A 19,740-nucleotide genomic window follows, 5' to 3' on the forward strand; every position below is an offset into this window, starting at 1 on the left:
TATATATATATATATATATATATATATATATATATATACAGTTGAACTATATCTATAAAAGTTGAACTTCTATGTACTGGACTGTTTCCATGGTAAATTTTTCAGGGAGGAAGAATCTCCATCTGCAGTTTCCATGGAAACAATTCCCCACTGAGATAGGTGCCTTGGAAGGGAATGCAGTGAATGGCAATGAGAGTGGCTGGATGTCTGACAAGCGTCTTGCATGGGATTGGATGTCACTAAGGCAGTCCTGCCACTCCGCTAGGTGCATTTGCAAGGGAGGCAGAGCAGTCAGCTGCAGACCACTGAATATGTAATGTCACCTCTCAATGAAAGAAAGGAAAGTTTGTGTGTCCTGATTTTTCAAATGCTCCAGATACACAGATCATTCCATGTGAGCTCTCCACACCACACGCATCTGTATTCTGAATATTGCTTTGTTTTGCATACATTATAGCAAACGGTAAATATCTTTCCATTATTTTCTTGTGCATACAATGAATTGGTAGAATATTTGCGATTGTCTTGATCCTACAATCACTGATACTGCACATGTGGTTTGTGCATGTTTGTACAATGTTATCGCATTACAGAGCACTGATACGCATGTTTGGTTTTATTACATGTAAATGTTGCTTAGATTTTTCCTGTACTTGCAAATAGAGAACTTGAAGCCCTATTTCTAATGTGTTATGTGTTAATAATGATGTGCTCCCCTTTGTGTATGGTAGATAGATGTGTTCATCATGGTCACACTGATAGCAACTTGTGATCACTGCAGATTTCTTGCTGGGAGTCATATGCTTGTGGTGCTTGTCAAAGTGAAAAAGTCAGGTACAAACCCATTTTCTAGCACAGTGCATTTGGCAATGCACCGCAGTGTGTTAAACTTTTCCTATTTAAATATAAAGTAGTGAATGCCTTTATTTTAAGTGTCATATTATTAATTTCTATTTCATTGTTAACAAAATGCTTTATTGTTGCTGAACTACGTGCTTGCTTCTTACTGTGCTTCTATGCTGCACACAATAGCCATTGTTATACATGCATTGATCTACATTTAAGAGTTGTCCTCTCATTATATTTAAATTAATATATGATGCATTATTAATCAGGATTAGATGTGTGGTGTGTATAAATGGCACCACTTCTGGGGCAGGAGTGTCTCTCTATACGTTTCACAGCAGGGATGGGGAACCTTCGGCCCTCCAGCTGTTGCTGAACTACATGTCCCAGCATGCACTGCTACAGTTTTGCTATATGGCCATGCTAAAACTGTAGCAAAGCATTCTGGGATGTGTAGTTCAAGAACAGCTGGAGGACCGAAGGTTCCCTATTCCTGTTTTATAGTAACAAAATTTTGGGCTAGATTCTCTAAGCTTCAAAAGTGATAAAATGGAGAGTGATAAACAGCCAGCCAATCAGCTCCTACCTGCCATGTCACAGACTGTGTTTGAAAAATGTCACACAGGAGCTGATTGGCTGGATGTTTATCACTCTCCATTTTATCACTTTTGAACAGTGGCGTAGCTACAGGGGTCGCAGCGGTCGCACCTGCGACCGGGCCCCTGAGCCAGGGGGCCCAACCCCCGCCACTGTAACCCCCGCCACTATAATAGGGCAGCCATAGGCGAGTCCGTCACAGCCACCGGCGAAGTGCGGGCTGTGACGGCTGTCTAGTATGCGGTCTGTGATTGTGCAGCCTGCGCAGGCTGCAGTAAGAGACCAGAGCCGATATATGTGAGTAGACCTTTTCTCCCGCTGCTCCCCGCTACAGCCATCCTGTACACCTATCCTGTGATCGCTCACCTGTACCTGGCCGCCTGAGGTGGTGGGGGAAACCTCCTGGCACATCCCTGTCACGTCTACTACAAGACAAGACCACCCGCTGCTGTGATATTTGGCCTGACGCCGCACAGCTCCTGAGCGGAGGTCGGACGCCGGCGGCCATATTGCTGTTACTGCATATCGCTCCTGCCTCATGTGGATGCCGCACATCACAGCTCCTTGTAACTAGGCTCCCGCTCTGCCCTGTCCGGGTCTCCACGCCGGCTACCTCCCGTTCTGCACTGGCCTGCCGCAGCCTGACGACCGGAGACACCACACCTCGGCCGCACATCGCTGTCAGCGGCTGCTTCCTCCTCCCCTCTCCAGCAGCGGCGCCGCACCTCAGCGGGGAAGTGACTCCCTCACAGTAACAACTCCTGCACTACAGCAGTGTGACCGGAGGCACGGCGGGGCTCGATCTGCACTGGGTTATTGCTGGGGTACTTTACAGCGGTGCAGCAGTGACAGACAGCTCAGAGGCTCCTGAGAGGGGGAATACACTGGCACTGACATCACTGATCCAGGACCCCTTCTCTGATAGTAGTACATACTGAGACGTCTACTCCGATCTGGCTGCCTGTGGTGGTGGTGGGGGAGCCCTCCGGGCACATCTCTGTTACCCCAGATCCTGACTGCGCCCGCCCGCTGTTTAAATATCTGGACTGATCACTGTGATCAAGGGGAGGCTACAGCCATTTTGGCTTGTGAGGTATTGCATATAAGGTGCAAGATTTTAATTTTGTTGTATGTAGGGGGGCCCCAAGCTGACCTTTCGCACCAGGGCCCATGAACCCTTAGCTACGCCCCTGCTTTTGAAGCTTAGAGAATCTGGCCCTTTGAGAGAAAATAGTGACCCTGCACCGTATTTCTATTTTATTCCTAGCAATGTTTGGGTTCTTGTGCAAACTGCGCGGTGATGGGACAGGATATGGCGTCTTACCACTGTACATTATGGCAGAAGTTACACAGTTGTTGCTATTATTGCTGTAGCACAATTAGCAGACAAGAGTCTTTAGCTATTGTAATCCAGCATTTAAATTGTTAAAAAATATATATTTTTCTGTTATACAGATGTTTCCATCCACATACATATCTCCTCAAATTGTGCCAAACAGACCCCCCATTTGACGTGCCACAGACTAAGCCGGCATTGTGCGTTTCACCATAGATTATTTTTTTTATACAAAATATGCATCAGTATAATTACTAGTGTGACAAAATGATAATGCACAGGTACCGTGGGACATGACACTTGCACTTTGCATGCAGCTGCTGTGTACGACTTTGTATGCAGCTATGATGCAAATCAATTAGGAAAAAGTACGTCTAGGAATTGTTACTAATGCCATGTATCTCCAGCGATTTAATGCAGCAAGGATAGATAGATGAGGACACATCTTTATACTGTATCTGTGGGTAAATGAAACTGCCTTGCGTTCCTTTATATGATAGCTGCGCTTACTCAGCATTTTATCTTGAATTTATTAACTTTATGCTGCCATAGATCCACAAAAGCTTACCGCTAATCCAGTTATTTCAATAAAAGGAAACACACAGCATTGTTAGTAGCATTGTGACTGACAGTAGATTGTTATTTTCTCTGCTGTTATCTCTAAAATTATAAAATACAACCAAGCACTTACTTTTTCCCATCAAATCGTCTCTGCACTGAGCAGCCCCATTTGAGTGGCACCAAAATGACAGCTTGCAGGACTTATGTAAATTAGCATACAGTGTGTATAGGTTTCCATTGTGTGACTAGATCAATATATGTTGTTTTAAATGTGTTTTTGTTGTGTGTTTATATTAAGGTCTCACTGTATAGATGTGTATGAACTTGGAAGCCGGCAGTTAGTAGCAGGATCCCCACCCATAGACTGCACACTATATTGCAGATGGCATCTAGATGGAGACTGCCTCTGTACTCTCCATGAAATATTTAGGTGAAACAATGACTTTATACAACAGTGTCAGGGCATCACATAGGCCCTTATTCTGATTGATGCGGACTTTACCGCGTTCTTACGGATTGCGTCTTTACGGCGTCTGCGCATGCGTGGAGAACGCTACGCGCATGTGCCACGCCTTGACTCGGTACCAGTTCGGACAAAGACCGTCCAAAACTGGTCACCGCTATCAGTCGGGAAATAGGGGCGTATTATGGGCGTCATGCGGAATGACACATGGGCGTAGTTTCAAAGTGGGCAAAACGGGGCGGAAACATGGGCGGACACGGGGGAGTACACTTATGTTGGGGGGCGTACATTCGGAAACCACTCCGAATGCACGCGAGCAAAAAGGGCTGAAATGTGCGGTGTCCACAAGTGTACTATTGCTTTGCGGACACCACTCGTTCATGCGGTAGGCGAACGTACGCCTAATGACTACAACCATTAACACCTGAACCCAATAGAATCTACTCCTTTACTCATTACTCACTAATAGGCCGCTTGTCAGTGCTTTAATTGAAACCATTGCTGCTTCAAGGAAACCTTAGTAATCCCCCACATATGCTGTACTTGTCAGACACTTTAAAACTGCTAACAATGGACATGACTGAATATTAATACTAGCAATACACATGTGTATTCGACATGTACTCATGAAACCACACATTTTGGGTAAAGTAAACACATTTATTTATATTCATGTCACACTCAATGCCAGTGTGATGCAAAGACCATAAAATAATACATACAAACAATAAACAACATGTCAGGAATGCTGCAAAATAATTAAAAATACAAAACATATATAATTGCACACAGATGGACTCCAGCACCTCCTATGTGCCACTGCACATGCAGCCAGTGGGAAATGAGGAGGCTGCTGGCCCTTCTACAGCAGGGCAAGCTGCACCTGACCATTCAACAGCAGGGCACCCTACACCTGGCCCTTCTGCAGCAGGCCAACCTGCAGCTGGCTCATATGCACCATCAGCAGAATCATTTGGAACACAACCGGGGACTTCACAAGATAGTACCATGGCCATCACTTCAAGTACAGCTGACACTAATGGCAGGCAAAAGAGGGCAACAGGGGAACCACTAAGGACATATGAAGCAAGGGCTCATCTGGTTACCCTGAGCACGTGATTGGACACAAGAAGCTGACACACACAGCACAATGGAAGATTTGGGAACACATAACGGCAGAGATTAATGCAGCCACAAGTTCATTTCCGACCACGTTTGGCCTTGGTAGGCTCCTTGGCCTGTGCAGCAGCTCTTCGGGGACGGCCAGATGCTGGGGCAGGTGGAGCAGATGATGTGGAGGGGTTGGCTGGTCTACCCCTCCTGCCAGCAGGGAGTGTTTCCGGTGGTAATGCACCAGAAACGGATGACATTAGGACCCTGTTGCTGGTAATCAGCTCCACCATAAGCTCATTATGGTGGAGGAGGAGATCATTTTGGCGGGTGGCTTGCTCGGCCAGCACCTGAGCACTTGCAGCCATGGCCTGATGTGACTCAGCCATGGCCTGCATGCTCGCAGCCATGGACTGCTGGGTGCTGACCAAGCTCGCCAGGATCTCCTCGGTCCTACGCATCCGTTCTGATGCCAAGTCTCCCTGCTGGTTGATGTCCCCAAGCACCTGGGCCAAGGCGGCCAAATCGGCTTGGCCCGATGCCTGCTGCTGCACAGGCCTACCTCTGGGGCCAGGTGGCACGGACTCCTCCACCTCCTGAGCAGAGTCCTCACCAAGCGGTGGGGTGTCTGTGGGAAAAGATAAACACAATTAGGAGACATTCTACGATAATTACTTGCACAAGTTTATGGCATGACCAATATTTACCTTCCAGAAAAGACGCAAACACTTCAGCTGGGGCCTCGCTATCCATCGTGCTCACCCCCCTGATCTCCTCAACTGAGATACAGCTCTCCGCCATCTCCTCCAGGGGGGTGAGCTCTAGCCCTGATGGCATGGGGCCAGCCCCAGATGTCTGGCTGTGTTCCCACCGCTTGGTCATCTTCCTCTTCAGGGTGCTTTTGAAGTCCTGCCACCTGCAATGTAAGTTGACATATTAATACATGTCACTCCCAATGTTAGCTGTTGCAGCCATTGCTATGTGCTACATCTTACAACATGTGATTAATGTCCCATATATAATATTACATGCAACTATGATATCAACCGTTACAATACACATTCACAATCACCCTACTCTAACTCTCAAGGAAATAACATGGCAATAATGTATGTGTATCGTAACAACCTCATGTGCCATTTGCAAAATGCATATAAGCATCAATTCAATCATTACTTGGCTATTACTGGCCACATGTATGACAAAACAACTTGCCTCTTCTTCACATGGTCCGTCTCACGAACTTGTGGCGCAACTGCATTAATCTCTGCCGTTATCTGTTCCCAAATCTTCCATCGGCGTGTGTGTGTCAGCTTCTCGGATGGACACTCTATCCAATCACGTGCTCGGGGAACCAGGATGGCCAGCTCCTGTGCTTCATATGCCTTGTTTTTTTTTGGTGGTTCGGCTGTTGCACTGGCTCGCCCCTTGCTACGTCCCTGGCCACGCCCCCTGGCACCAGTCGCTGCACTTGAAGTGCTGGCCATGGTACTACCTTGTGAAGTCCCCTGTTGTGTTCCAAACAAATCTGCTGATGGTGCATATGAGCCAGCTGCAGGTTGGGCTGCTGCAGAAGGGCCAGGTGTAGGTTGCCCTGCTGTAGAATGGTCAGGTGCAGCTTGCCCTGCTGTAGAAGGCCCAGCATTCTCCTCATTACCCACTGCCCGCATGTGCAGTGGCACATAGGTGGTGCTGGAGTCCATCTTGTGAAAAAGTTGCTGCAGCTCTGGGTCCAGCTCTGGTTGGGATCCAGACATGTTAGCAACAACATTGTCAGCTTCTAATAGACCTTTATATACTGTTTGTGTATCCTGTTTGGCGGACATCAGCGGCAGCTGCGTTCCGTGCGTGAGCGTACGTCGCTGTTATTTCGCGCCGCATACGGTGGCGGAAATTCCATTGTGGAAAACCTGGCGAAAGTTCTAAATGAAATACTGGTCACCAATGATAACATTGCATAGAATCTTCGGATACACCTGGGACTATTGCACAATACACATGCTATTTGCTAGCATTACATGACATTTGAATCATGACTACTGTCGTATTATGGCGTTTGATTGCAAGCTAAAAGTAGCCCAATCCCTTAGAGAATCCAGGCCACAAGTCAGGCAATACTCATCTCTACTGTTATAGACCACACATGTGAGAGCCCTATAAATAGTGAGTTGCTGGTAGAATCAGTTGTCTCCAGATCACGACTTGTCAGGGTCTAAGGTAAGCTCTTCCATGCTCCTTGTAGATATGATATCCATTCACAATGTAAGTGTATGAAGGTATGCACCATTGCCTCACTGACTACAGATTGTTGGGCCAGCAAAGTGTGTGTATCATTAGTGCAACATGTCACATGTTCACTATTTCACTCACAGGTCTTAAACCTGTGTGGGATCATCTATTGCAGGACAACATGTCCCAGCAATAGATGAAATGTCTCATAGTACATGATGTTGGCAAAAAATGCAGACACCTTTATCTGTGTGTTTTGGACGGTGTGTATTGAGTTCATATTATTGTGTCATCATTATAGAGTCAAATGGATCTGCGTGATTACACGGGGCGGCCATCAATTGTACGTATAGAAGCCTACAAATCAGTTTGTAGTGGGATATGGCCATTATGTGCATAGGTGCATCAGTATTTATGTTCATTTCTTTATAGGTTGCTGAAGCATTGATGCGCTATATGGAGAGGAGGCTAAGGGCACTTGCGGCTCTCCCCACTCGTCGCCCAAGGAGGCCAGGACGTGCTAGAATCTATCGCACACGGGTGACTCTGTTTGCTATGCCCGATGATGAGGTACTTACTAGGTACCGGTTACCCCCAAATGTAATTCTGGATCTGCTCAACTTAATTCAGAGCGATTTGGAACCTCTACACGGGATCACGACAGCAATTCCGCCTCACACACAGCTGCTGGCGGTGTTGCATTTCTGCGCCTCAGGATCGTTCCAACAAGTAGTGGCAGTACTTGCTGGAATATCTCAGCCGGCCTTCTGCCGAATCCTGAGGCGTGTGACGTCGGCCATGTTCAGGCGCAAGGGGCACTTCATGGCCATGACATTTGCCCCCGAGACCCTGCGCAGAAGCCAGCACGCCTTCCAACAAATTGCTGGCTTCCCTAATGTGATAGGGGCTGTGGATGGCACCCATGTACCATTTGTGCCTCCATCTCGAAGTGAGAAGATATATAGGAACCGCAAATTGTTCCACTCACTGAACGTGATGGTGGTATGTGGCCCATCCATGGAAATTCTCGCCTTCAACTCGAAGTTTCCCGGAAGTGCCCATGACTCTCATGTCATCCGACAAACCGGGATATGGCAAAGACTCCAAGAGCTGGAAGGCCGTGATGCGTGGGTTCTGGGTGACTCCGGTTACCCATGTACGCCCTGGCTACTTACGCCGTACAGCTACCTAGCACCGGGCCCACAGGAGGCATTCAATGGGGCGCATGTTGCCACCAGGCAAGTGGTGGAGCGCTCAATTGGCCTTTTAAAAGGTCGATTTAGAGTGCTCCACCGCACTGGTGGTGACTTGCAATATGCGCCTGAAATGGTGTCGAGGATCGTGGGCCTGTGTATATTTCTCCACAACATTGCTGTGCGGCGTGAGATACCCTTTGATGAGTGGGAGGTACCATCTGAGCCGCAAGATCCGCCCATGCGCCCATCCCGCGCCCCTGAATGCCGGAGGGGATACCAGCTGCGCGACTCTGTGGCGCAAAGATACTTCAGGTACATGTTATTGAGTTGACATAACACACCCATTTTAGTCACAATCACCCCTTCAAATAAGTCCAGTGTGTTAGTTGTCAGTGTTACAAAACGAACATTAGCCAGCCTGCCCTCCTAATGGCAAAGAAATAGGAGATATTTAGCATATGTGTTTAGTTTTGGGGGAAGTTCAATATAGGTGCTAATTATTATACCTTGGACAAGGGATCTTATGTGTTTGTTATATCTTCATTATTGTAGTTGATACTATCCCTGATGACTGGTGAGTACATTGATTTATTCTATCATGTGTTGGGGATTATTTCCTGTGTTGATGTATGATTTGTTTGCATATATAGATATATATCTATATATGATGTTGGAATTTATTCACATGTTTCAACATTTCAAGGAGCATGCAGGCAGGCAGGCAGGCAGGCAGGGCTGGTGTATAATGCTGGTTTCAGGATACCTGCAAGTGTGTGTATGTGTCTTTTACACATAAATGTACGCATACACATATATGCATAGAGTAAGTAATGCTAACTACAGCTATGCCTTGCTAAGCTATAGCACGCGTTGCTTGGCGGAGCGCGGCCTTATTGGATTTGCTAAGGGCATACACACTGTGTTTTATATATATCAGATTTGTTCATTGGCATACATCAACACTACGGTTTTGAAGGCATGCGAATTTGTCACCATTTGTGTTGGCGCAGAGACGCTGTTAATGTAAAAATGAACAATAAAGTTATTATCACAAATAACTGTGATCAACCAATGCCACCACCTGATTGGTTGATAGATGCCATTGTCAACATGGCGGAGACACGAAGGGCAGAACCCTTCACACATGAGGAGCTCAGGGTTCTTGTCTCCGTCATGGAGACAAGGCTGGGCCGTGCGGGGCCCTTCATAACAAACCGCCATAAGCGGAGGGCGTACACAGCGGCAGGGCGCCGGATTTACGCCCGCACTCGGGTGCGGAGGTCCCTCGGGCAGCTGGAGAGGCGGTGGTCGGACCTCCGCAGGCGCCAGCCCCAGCTGCTCACACAAATAAGGGGCGAAATTGCTGAATGTGAGTATTTTAGCTATGAAATTTCGCACTTACAACATAGCATATATAAGCAATAAAATGTGTCTCATGATAAGTGGGTGTCCATGGGTTTAAAAGTCCATAGACTGTTATGTGTGCTTCTTCCTGGTTAACATGCAGTCATGTGCCTTTTATATGTCATGCCATAGCATTGAGGATTCTGATGCATACAATGTGCCCAATCTAATATGTGTTACACATTGATAAATGCCTGGGTTGTAATGTGTGAACAAATGACTAACAATCACATAATAATTTAAATGTCACAATTTGGAGTCCATTAACAGTAAGGAGCTACTTTCCTGCATCGTTTGCCATCATTATCACCCTTCCATGTATGTCTTGTTATGGATGAATAAATGTGCCCCAATGAGCCGACATTGACCATGATGTTTTTTTCTACCACACAGCACGAGCCCGAGCCCGACAGGCCCGTGAACAGGCGGAGGCAGGCCTGGCCCAGGACGAGGCCCAAGACCCCCAGGAGGAGGTGGCGGCAAGGGTGGAAGAGGAGGAAGTGGAGGAGGAGCAAATGGTGGAGGAGGAGGTGGTGCGTGAGGAGGTGGAGGAGGAGGAGGTGGAAGAGGAGTTTGTGGCGGAGGAGGAGGTGTTGGTGGCGGAGGAGGAGGTGGAGGAGGAGGTGGTGGTGGTGGTGGAGGAGGAGGAGTTGGAGGAGGAGTTGGAGGAGGAGTTGGAGGAGGAGTTTGAGGAGGAGGTGGAGGAGGAGTTTGAGGAGGACGTTGTTCTGGCCGAGGAGCTGGCGGAGGAGGGGGCTGAGGAGGCCACGGTTGCCCCGGACGCATCCAATTCCGAGGGGGAGGAGGCGTGCCAGGCACCCGAGTCACAGCAGATCGGTATGTTGACATAATGCAACATTCATGAAGTAGTTGTACTGGTATTTGTTATGTAGCACTGGTGATTACAAATTTTGGGCCCATACTAATCATATAGACCCCAAAGTGGGTAGCTACAGATACAGGTACGGGTTAGATGGGGTGTCCAAGGCATCCCTTTCATCCAGGACACCTCTCAATTACACTGGTTTGTGGGATGGGTTGGAGGTCCATTTTGACTGCCACATAACCGTTGTAGTTAAACAGGATCCAGGAGTAAAGGGATGAGTGGATCATTTGTGGATTAAAATCACCTGCTGCAAGCGTAGATTATGACCCATCAAATAGTGGCATCGATATTGTTGGTGAATGTTATTTATAAACTGTAGGATGTATGCTCGAAATGGAGTATGGGCCGGCCTACCTTGGAATGGCGTCACAAGTTGGCAGTGTCCCCGGAGCCTCCTCTACCTAAACCCCCCCTGTAGTTCTGATTTATTTTTGTCACTCACAGAATTGTAGGTTGGTTTAGACAGAATTATGATTTAGAGGATGTGTATTGTGCATTCCTGACATTTGCATAACTCCCATGCCACCAACCATCACTGAACTATGGCCCTTATTCTGATTGACGCGGACTTTACCGCGTACTTACGGATCGCGTCTTTATGGCGTCTGCGCATGCGTGGAGAACGCTACGCGCATGTGCCACGCCTTGACTCGGTACCAGTTCGGGCAAATCCCGTCCAAAACTGTTCACCGCTATCAGTCGGGAAATAGGGGCGTATTATGGGCGTCATGCGGAATGACACATGGGCGTAGTTTCAAAGTGGGCAAAACGGGGCGGAAACATGGGCGGACACGGGGGAGTACACTTATGTTGGGGGGCGTACATTCGGAAACCACTCCGAATGCACGCGATCAAAAAGGGCAGAAATGTGCGGTGTCCACAAGTGTACTATTGCTTTGCGGACACCACTCGTTCATGCGGTAGGCGAACGTACGCCTAATGACTACAACCATTAACACCTGAACCCAATAGAATCGACTCCTTTACTCATTACTCACTAATAGGACGCTTGTCAGTGCTTTAATTGAAACCATTGCACTTCAATTGCTGTAAGGGTTAATGTGTGCAATGCATGTGTTAGGCATGCTTGTAAGGATATATTGGAATCTAATTGATTCCAATTCCAAATAAGCATTTTTTTATGAGGATAGGTAATTGAATAAGTGGGTCATGTGATGTATAGCAGAAGATACTTCATAGTGGGTTGTTTGGCGTAAATACTCCGCTTACGTGCGGTAGCACCGCTTGGCTCCCGTTCGGATGCGGTATTCCCGAGCATACTCTGTAATACTCTGTAATACCGTGCCGAATCGGAGTGTTTCTCCCGCACACGCATGCTTTGTATGTCGTCCGTAAACACGCCCTGTTCTTAAAGAGTGAGTCCGTCCGAATGCGGAGGACCCGTGGGCGTTTCTACGGACGATGGCCGCACGCGGCAAAACACCGTGGCGTGCGGACCGCACCGTAAGAATGCGGGAATATCCGCACCGATCAGAATAAGGGCCTCAGACTGAGCAGATTGTGACAAGTTCTTATTGACGTAGGCCATGACCTGCTTGACATTGGTTAGTCATGGGTGGGTTGTGACTGAGAAGAAACAATATGACTGTTATGTCTTCTGCAGAGTTAAGGGTCGAGGGCAAAAAAGACAGTATGTAGTAAATAAGTTTGCATGTATGTATATATGTATGTGTCATATATATTTATCTATGTGTGTCTCTATCTCTCTACATAGATAGATATATATCTCTATATATATATATATACACACATGTCACCTAGCATTTGTGCAATTTATGTCGTAGTATGTGAAATGTATGCATGAATAACATGACTAATTTTTGCCCCTTTGACATGCCCACAGATGACACCACACCGGCAGATGAGGGGGTGCGTGGGGCCCTCCTGCGAGCAGAGCACCATCTCCGGCTCCTTCAAGCCGACTTGCAGGACCTAAAAGACCTGCTCATTTAATGTTTCATTTATTTGTTTTTTCATTATGTTAAATCGATATTTTAATAAATTCTTTATGCAAGTTCACAGTTGTTGGTTTTATTAGCACTTTAAATAGTATATGTGTAGAATGTTTATAATGTTTGACACAGGGTGTAATAGAAACCATTGCACTTACATTGCTGTAAGGGTTAATGTGTGCTATGCATGTGTTAGGCATGCTTGTAAGGATATATTGGAATCTAATTGATTCCAATTCCAAATAAGCTGTTTTTTATGAGGGTAGGTAATTGAATAAGTGGGTCATGTGATGTATTGCAGAAGATACTTCATAGTGGGTTGTTTGGCGGAAATCCTCCGCTTACGTGCGGTAGCACCGCTTGGCTCCCGTTCGGATGCGGTATTCCCGAGCATACTCTGTAATACTCTGTAATACCGTGCCGAATCGGAGTGTTTCTCCCGCACACGCATGGTTTGTATGTCGTCCGTAAACACGCCCTGTTCTTAAAGAGTGAGTCCGTCCGAATGCGGAGGACACGTGGGCGTTTCTACGGACGATGGCCGCATGCGGAAAAACACCGTGGCGTGCGGACCGCTCCGTAAGAATGCGGGAATTTCCGCACAGATCAGAATAAGGGCCATAGTGTCCCGGTCTGTCTTGGTAGCATCTGATTGTCAGATATATCATCCATTCTGTAAACCATCCCTTTTAGAATTATAGAAAAATATCAAACACTTTAAAGCTCAGATTTCTATACATCCCCAAAACGTGCCTCTTAAGTATCTATTAAGCTGTCCATACACTAAAGCAATTTACATGCCATTTGGGCTCTTCATGCAATTGCAGTGCTCAATCAATAATAAATGTGAGTGACAGCAGGTCCAATGTGATGCATCATGCACGGTCCCATGTGCATCACACCAGAGCCTGCGAGTCCCACTGGCTGCAGAAGCAATCTGTTGGATCGCATCCAAGCCGGGCAGGCTTGTCTGGGATCACATGCTACTGTATATCATATGCAAAAGGACCGTATATGATATTTATTGCATATCATCCTGCTGGCTGGGAAGGTCCAAAGGGGGCTCAAAGGGGGATTGTGGGCTCCTCCACTCAGAGAAGTCACCCTAGTGTATGGGGGGCCTTTATAGAAGCCTGAAAGACTGATTAATACCCCTTTCAGACAGAAAAGTCTGAAAATCCCGGCAAATACATGGCATTTCAAATGCTGTGTCATTTTGCCAGGAGCAGCCTGACCCCCCTTCACACAGAAGAACAAATTACTGGGTTGAAAATTTCTACCCGGCAATTTGCTGAATAACACGGGTATTTCTTCTGAGTGAAAGGGTCAACACGGGTCATAAATCCTGTGTCCTTGACCCTGGTCAATTCCAGGGTCGGATACACGGGATTTACGATACGGGTTTACCCACAATATCTCCGGAACCAAAAAAAATAAAATTGGTTTACCCACAATATCTCCGGAACCAATTAACCCATATGGACCTAGTATCAAATTGAAGGCCCATCGATTTGGGTTCGAATGAGATCAACCTGGAGCTTCTGTGATGCAGGGTGGGTGGGGACTGGCAGCCGTCAGAACTGGGTGGGGGTTGGAATTAGCGGGTCCCATCTTATCCTATGGGGAAAACATCCCAGGTTTGCCTGGCGTTATCTCCGGTTCCCAAGTGCTAGCGACGCGGGGCCGGGCTCGTTGGAAAGCCCCTATCCTCAGTTACAAAATGAGCTATGTCAGAAATGACAGGTGGGGCACATGCCCGGGTGGCCCCCCCTGAATCTGCCCATGACCCTATTCAATTAATTTAGATTATTATTAGTAATTACCTACAGATGGTGCGCCTCTGATCCTTGGCCGAGGGCGCAGAGGTGCTCCATCTGACTGGGACGCGCGTGCGTCTCACATGCACGCGCATCCCAGTTTCAGGACGGCGCCACGGCAGCATCCTGCCCATCTCCTCTTCAGGGAGATGGGCAGGGATAGGGGGGATGGTGGGGCGGCGAGGGGCACCAGGGGAGGCAGTGGGCAGCGGTGCCAGCTCCGTAGCCGTGGGGTGTGCGTAAGCATCTCGTGCGCGCACCCCTAGGAAGAACCAGACGCTGCAAAGATTGAGCCTGCTCCATCTGTATGTACAGTAGCTTAGAAATGCAGATAAAGTAGAGTCAATTTTGCTTTACCACTCCTGATATAACAAAAAAATATTATTATAGAATAACGATCAAATAGAGACAATTACTGTGATAAAAGTAGAGAAACTTGGTTGGTACTTAATAAAAACCACAAGATGCTTTTTTAGTCCTCATGCCAAAGGATGCTTGCAGGACACATGCTTACATCGGGTATGGATCATTGGATAGACAGCAACTAGGTCAACAAGCAGTAGGTCGACACCACTAGGTGGGCATGCATTAAGGTCGACATGACTGAAGGTTGACATGCAGGAAGGTCGACATGGGTTAGGTCGACACAAGCATTATGTCGACATGGGGAAGGTCGACATGGGGTTTTCACTTTTTTTGTCCCGAATATCGACACAGTCGACATGGACACTGAAACGTAGCACCGCATCCCCTCGCATGGCTCGCTGCACTCGCCATGTTTCGGGCACGGTGCCTCGCTACTCTCAGCACACTATTTTATTCTCGCACCACACCCTAGTGAATGGTACGGCATGAAATACCGCCTGTCAGCATATGTTGGCTAAAAAAAAAAAGTGAAAAAACCCAAGTCGACCTTTTGACTGGCGACCTTCCCCATGTCGACCTAATGCTTGTGTTGACCTAATGACCTAGCCCATGTCGACATTCAGTCACGTTGACCTTCCTGCAAGTCGACCTTAATGCATGTCGACCTAGTGGTGTTGACCTAATGCTTGTAGACCTACTGACCATATCCCCTTACATCAAGTTATGCAATTATGATATAAAAAACAAGACTGGAGTCGAAATCACATTCATTATCCAAGCCTCCCCCTCTTATTCAAAACAATTACCGAACCATTACATTTATGGTCCATGTCCTACTGTGGTGTAATACAACACATAAAACAGCTGCACATATAATCGCAGAACAAGGCAAATGGCTCAGGACACTCAGAGCAATGTGATATTGCTATTCGCCTTCTTTGATGCAGATGCTTTCTGTAGCCTGCAGCTGGGAAGCTTTGATAAATATGCATCATTATTGTTCTGCCTGATGTCGCTGCTAGCTAGCGGGACATGGCAAAGCACATTGCTGCACACAGCACATATGATATTATGGGTGTCTAGCCCTGAGGCAGCAGAGGTCACATCTGACAGATGCAGTGGGTGCAGGCAGCATTGAGGGCATAGCATAGAGAAAGTAAGCAGTAATAATCACACTGCAGTCTTTCATTCACTGCTAGGGAAGGAACCTAATCACCTCTCCTCTCTCTCCCCTCGCCAGCCACTGGATCCCAGTCCTTCTTAAATGTAAGTACTGGATTTTTCTGTATATTATGTATTGCATGGTGAATATAGCAATTGGTCCATCTAGTCTTTATTGTGGACCCAAAGAAGATGGGTGTCTGTTAAGGGTTAATTCACTGTATATGCAAGATTAAGAGCTTTTTTTTCCTATTTGCTAAATTATGTCTGTAGTCAATGGTCTCCTATGGGAAAAAATTTTGCAAAAAAAAATGAATGTATCATTTGTGTGTGAGTTAGCATGGTGCTGGATAAGTCAGAGAATGAAATAAACAACTCATATCTTGTCTGGTGGATAAATAACAAACCCAAGTTCCAAGGTGAACTACTGTAAGCTAGAATATGACCTTGCTGCATCATGTGCTGTATGTATTTCCTCTTAATGTATCTTGCATGCCAGTTAAATTACTCTGGATATGTGTTTTAGCTTTGACGTCTAGACTTGAGTGATAGATTTGCCTTGTATAACCTTCAGCTTTTGCCATACTGCAGAACACTGCATATTCACTTGGAACAACTAGTCAGATTGACAAGGGGTGTTGCCAAGTGGCATTTCAACAATGGGCTGTTCTACACCTAGTTCATACTGTATGTTGCTTTCTATAATGTATCAGGTCTGTTTCTAGGTGGTTCGGGATCTCTCAACCTTGTTGCATGTGAAAGCATTAAAGAAATTCCATACATTTTGCTATATAAAATAATTAATTAATTAATTAGAATTTTCCACCAAACTGGTCTGATATATAATGTGGTGGTAATATGCTATGTGGCAATAGTAACTAGCAACCTGTTTAAGCCATGGATTTTCTCTGACAGCAGAAAGGTGTATGACCACCGCTGGTGTCAGCTCAATAGGGAGTTCAAGAGACATGCCAGAGGGGGGAGCGGTGGTGTGCATTGAGGAGACAGGGAAGATCTCTGTCCTAGAAGATGTAGATGCTACTAGTCAGACAGATAGAAATGTCTGTTTCTGCTCTGGATTACGTTTACCTAGAGAGAGACGGAGAGAGAACTTTTCATTTACATCCAGGCCTAGGATACATTGGAAACAGGTAGCCTGCTCACCCCAATTTGGGTTTAGCCAGACAGGAGCTCAGATGGATCCCCTATCACTAGAGATGTGCAGTTAATTTATCCAGAAAAAAAAAAAACCTGGTTCGGATTTCCCACAGAGTTTCAATTCAAACCAAGTGCAGGTTTTGATCTTACGGTATTTTGGAATTCGGATTTTAACTTGGGGGTTTTGGTGTAAAATTACATGAGCTTTTATCAGTGATTATCAATGTTTTTTTGCCAAAATCAAAAGACGATGATGAATTCGAACCAAAACTAAAATGAAAACATGGGGTCTAAGCATATCTCTACATATCACAGAGAGCAAAAAAGGAGACAGTAGTAAGTAGCCAGGTTGTTTGTTTTGTTTCTGCTTTGATTTGTTTGATTTTTTTTCCATTTTATTCACTTTTATCTCCTCCTGTTTTTCTTCCTCGATAATTTGTTTTATGAACTATTTTCCCTGCTAAAGTACTAAGCTGTCAGCAGAGGCATTTGCACAAAAATGTATTTACAGTAACCGTAACTATGTCTGTAGATATGGGGTTCTCAAACTCGATCCCCACACCGTTCACGTTTTCCAGGTCACCCGGCAGGGGCACAGGTGCAATCATTACTCATTGACACATTTTAAAAGATCCACAAACAGAGCTAATTATTTCACTTGTGATTCTGTGAGGAGACCTGCAAAACATGCACTGTGTGAGGTTCTGAGGACCGAGTTTGAAAACCTGTGCTCTAGATATACCAGGGACACATTTTATTAAAAAAAATATGTTATAGAGAAGAGTCTAGCAGAGTTGATTTGGCTGAAACCACTAAAAATACAGCAATCAATCATAATTAGGTTTTACTTGACATACATACATACACCTACTTTAATGCAGAGGGTCATGGGAAAGTGATTAACTGTAAAGGCCCCCATACACTATGCGATTTGGGCCAGATTTCACCCAATTCGGATGGATCGGGCAGTGAAATCGGCCCAAATCGTATGTGCAGACATCCCATCTGACCTGATGCGCGGTTCAGTGCTCATCAGGTCGGGGTCGGGAAATTTGGTAAATCTTATGTGCAGCCTAGAGGCGAGCAGGGGACACAGCGTATGGGAAGCAGGGAGCTGAGCGGGACGGGCTGATGCAAGGAGCCGGGCAGGAGTGGCCGTGGACGCACTGACCTGGGCGGTGATCGCCGCAAGCAGGGAGCCGGGCAGGGGAGGCAGTGGTCCGGGCGGTGAACGCAGTGATGGGTACCAGAGACCCTGTAGTGTGGGGGAAGTCGGACAGCAGCGGGCGCACATAGAAATGAATGGACAGGCAGTGATTGGCTGAGAGCTCTCAATCACTGGCTGTGTGTGCCCGCTGCTGCGACCCCCCCCCCCCCCCGTAAGTTGATTTTCAATGTTAAATGGCCCCCCTATACGATTTTTAATTGTATAAGCACCCTAATGGGTGCTTACAATGTTAAATGCACCCACATGCCACCCCCACTATGAACGCCAACCTGAAGCATGGCGAGCGCAGCGAGCCCGCGAGGGGTGGCGGTACGCGTCCTCTGACCTTTTCATACCCCCAGTATCCATGTCGGCGTGGAGTTGATGTTATATAGTGTGGCGAGCGCAGCGATCCCCGCGAAGGGACGCGTATTACTTTACATGTATTCCGCGTCCGCTCGCCGCACTTCGGGCTCGTAGGATCGCTGCGCTCGCCACACTATCTAAAATTAACTCCACGCCGACGTGGATAGTGGGGGTATGAAACGGTCGTAGACGCGTACCGCTGCGCTCGCCACGCTTCGGGTTGCCGTTGATAGTGGGGGTGGAGTGGGGGTGCTTTTAACATTGTAAGAACCCATTACGGTGCTTATACACTTAATAATCTTATAGGGGGGCCATTTAACATTGAAAGCACCCATTAGGGTGCTTATACAATTTAAAATCATATACCATGGCATTGTATGCCATTGTATGCCATATACAATGGTATACGATTTTAAATTGTATAACATCGGGTGCCATCGCGTCGCATCCCATACCACAAGGCTTATGGTATATGATGCGATGGGCGCCGTGCTAGGAAACAAGTACCAAAAAAACATTTTGGGAATAGCATTGCAGAGTGTGATAAGTACTCTTTGATATAAAGTAAGGTAGAAATGCCACTGGCGTGTCATTACTGGAGTTGGAACTCTTTATGCAGGTGCCGGCATATTGTTATACACACAAAAAGAAAAGGGTAAAACCCCAAACAGCCAGCATACACTATTGTAATATATGAACACTTGCTATGAATAACATAAAATTACAGGAAACATACTCATTGTGAGGAATTGGCAATATCCTACATCACAAGTAAACACTTGCATAGAAATATGTGTGTGTGAGATGTATATTTTTAATGTATAAATCCTGCTTCCATTCATGGTATACACAGGTGTACAAAGATACAATACACCCAAAATGTGTGCATTTCACATATAGGACCTGATACTGAGCAGCAGTATTGGAACCTGTGGATTGTGAGCCCAGGTGCAAAAATATAATTTGGGCCTCCATTCCTCCACCAGGGATCGCAAAGGGCAGCTCTTATCGGGAGAGCTGCCCTTTGCGTTGCTCATTGCATATGTTAGTACATGAACATCTGG

General features: G+C 46.5%; 1 protein-coding gene across 1 annotated transcript in view; it reads left to right on the forward strand.

Moving 5' to 3' along the window:
- The first annotated feature begins 248 nt into the window (after window positions 1-248).
- The window catches only part of TRIM2 (tripartite motif containing 2), a 121,450-nt gene continuing 101,958 nt past the window's right edge, over window positions 249-19,740 (forward strand). Inside the window, exons 1-2 of the mRNA XM_083171860.1 lie at window positions 249-463; window positions 16,025-16,050. The gene's annotated coding sequence lies outside the window, so the exon portion shown is untranslated. The remainder of the gene's footprint in view (window positions 464-16,024; window positions 16,051-19,740) is intronic.

This window comes from Crinia signifera, chromosome 1, assembly GCF_055691185.1.
Source record: "Crinia signifera chromosome 1, ASM5569118v1, whole genome shotgun sequence".
Classification (NCBI taxonomy): domain Eukaryota; kingdom Metazoa; phylum Chordata; class Amphibia; order Anura; family Myobatrachidae; genus Crinia; species Crinia signifera.